The sequence below is a fragment of the Chlorocebus sabaeus genome, chromosome 22 (assembly GCF_047675955.1).
Source record: "Chlorocebus sabaeus isolate Y175 chromosome 22, mChlSab1.0.hap1, whole genome shotgun sequence".
Lineage (NCBI taxonomy): Eukaryota > Metazoa > Chordata > Mammalia > Primates > Cercopithecidae > Chlorocebus > Chlorocebus sabaeus.
Genome location: NC_132925.1, coordinates 2,598,011 through 2,601,087, shown reverse-complemented (window position 1 = coordinate 2,601,087; position 3,077 = coordinate 2,598,011).

Sequence of the window (3,077 nt, the reverse complement as noted above, 5' to 3'; positions counted from 1 at the left end):
AATTTTTCCCTGGTTGTTTGTAACTGTAGGGCGCCTAGGAAGAAAAAGGTGCCTTTCCCATACCAGATTTCTTACAAAGATTTAGCAGACAATACCTTTCTACAGGAAGGAGCACAGTGGATAAAGGAGGAGGCAAGAGCTTTTGGACTAGTCGAGTGGCAGCTTAGCAAAGCAACACAATATCCTTAGGGATTGGGGTTTGGACACATTGTCAGACCATACGGAAATGTGGCTGTTGTTCTCTGAGGGAGTTCTCAGTTTTGAATGGTAGCGGAGTGAAGATGAATTCATTACTGTAAAACCACAGGCAGTCCACATGAGACCACCATATTGGCAGAATCCACTAGATGTAAATAATAGTACCATGTGAGACAACTCCAATCCAGACAGGTGTCCAGGAATGTAAGCAGACAATTACCTCCACGCTTTGCTCTTCCTAAGCACCATCTGTCTTAGTCTCTTCAAGCTGTTATAACAAAATACCATAGACAGGATGGCTTATCAACAACACAAATTTGTTGCTCACACTTCTGGAGGCCCAGAAGTACAAGATCAAGGCTCCATCTGATTTTCTGTCTGTTGAGGACCCTCTTCATAGGTGGCCATCTTTTTCTTTGTTCTCACATGGTAGAAAGGGTGAGGAATCCCTTTGGAGTCTCTTTTTTAAGGGCACTAATCTTATTTATGATGACTTGGCCCTCATGACCTCATCACCTTCCGAAGGTTTCACCTCCATTAGGTTTTGACATATGCATTTCTTGTTCAACATATGAATTTGGTTTCAATATATGAATTTTAGGTTTGACATATGAATTCAGTTTTAATATATGAATTTTAGGACATTCAGACCATAGTACCATCTAACAACAGATGACAGAAGCCGCAGAAAGAGATTGCCTTTATCTCAAAATCAGACCAGGATAGACTCTCTGCTGTAAAGTAACAGAGCAGGAGGAAGAATAAAGGCAGATCAGTCCTTCTGTCCACTTCAAGTCCTCTTCAGCCATCAGAGTAACTGTGGTCAGAATAATTTAAAATAATGTATGATACTAGAATTTCAAAATGGACCTAAAGTAACTGGAGAGTTACAAAATTTGTCTAAGGAACTGTTAAAAGGCAGAAAAGGAAGAACTGGCAATACAATTTGAAGGTGGTTATTGGACAGAAAATAAACTGGTTCATTTTTATGTCTAGTGTGAGATTCTCAATGAACTGTTGAGTTGAATATATTAATATGTGCATGTTTTTATTAGGTGCCCATTAGCATACTAAGTCATTTACATTCACATCATCGTTATCATAATCGAATGAGATAGTTACTATTTTTGCATCTGTTGAGTAGCTGAGGGCATTGAGTGGACAGTAAAGCTGTATTTGAACCCAGGTCTGTTTGATTTGCTTATCTCTAAAGACATTTCTGTGATTTACTGTTGTGTTTAGGAATAGATCCCAAATCCCTGTGAGGGCGCACAGGGGCCTTTACCATCAGTACTTTGTTTTCCTCTAAGACTCAACAAAGGCCCCTTTCTTATTTTGCTAATTATTTAAATTCTAAAAACTTGGTACAAACATATAAAGCAAAGCCAAATATAGTTTTGTTGACATATGTAAAAGAGGAATACAAAATTCATAACAAAGTATAGAAAGAATTTCTTTTTAATCCTGTAATCATGCGGGAAACTTTAGAGGTCAAAGCATGAGCAGAAACGTTTGTGTGCTTAAAGTCATCTTCACGTTTGAGAAACGGACAAAGACAAGTGTCATCGGAAACCATTAAGGATCATTAATTCTTTTTTGGATGAGATAATGAGATCCTCTTTGGAATTTAAATGAATATGCATGAAACATTTTAGGTTACGAAGAGTACATCATCTGGTTTCAAAAAGTTCTTACCCCAAATGCAACCAAGATTGGTATATATTTGTTTAATAATAAGAGGTTTCTAATTTTAAATTTAAATTTTTAACATTCAGTTTCATTCTTTAACATCAGGTAAATAGCATATTCCAGTTTCTTTTCAGTTTTATTAGGTTTATGTCTACATTTCTTCATCTGTTTCACTAAAAAAAATGTTTCTGAATTTTAGTATGTGTTTTTTAAATAATGGAAACCATATCTCCTCATTTCAAATGAGTTTATAAACAATTTTTTTAAAAACGGGTGCATATATATATAAATACTGTCTTTTGATATATACTGTCTTTTGATTTTTTCCATTTATTTTACTATGTTGATTTAGAAATTTTTCTTAAAAAGTTATTCAACCTGGTGGAAACTGTCAAAACGTAGAACATTCACAAGTTGGTGAATATGTTTTGTGGCCTAACCTTTGCCAGGAATTTTGCCATAAGTCTGTCAGTCCAGTGCAGCAGACAGACAGGGGTCACACGGAGTACAAAGCAGTTAGTGTGGTGGTGGGTCATGTGCAGAGAACTACGGGTACACAAACACGTTTCAGCTGAATGAAACTGCCAACACATTTAACACCATCTCTGCTCTTTCTATGAATATAATAGTAAATCGTTCAGTAGATTTGGTGATTAGCCACATCTGTTTGTTTAATTGAACTGAGAATTAAAAACAAAAAACAAGACTCAATTTGTTGAATGAATGTGCAGGGAACGTGAAAATGAGCAATTAGTTCAAGGTGTTTCCTTAAATAACTTAGTGCTTTGGTTAGGGTGAGTAACTTCTAGGCTAATACTTGACTTAGGAAAACAGAAGTTGAAACTTTTATTGCTTCACTTTAATGATGCTTTATTCAGTAGATCCAAAAATAGATTGTGTGTACATGTGGGTGCCAGTGCATGTGTGTGTAAAGATATATTTATATTTAAATGTTCATTTTTATAGGAATGCTGTTATTACAGCCATATCTGAGAAATGCTTCTTTAATTGATTGTTAGTTTTGACTTTCTGCATGTCTGCAAATAGTTTAATTTTTAAAAGGATTTTTCTTGTGATACATCCTCATAGGTTCTTTCTTAAGTCCAATAGTGTTTGTCACCATTATCTTCATTAGTAATTAATTATTTATGTGAGGAAATCCGAATTTTTTTTGTGCTTCCGTATGTGTT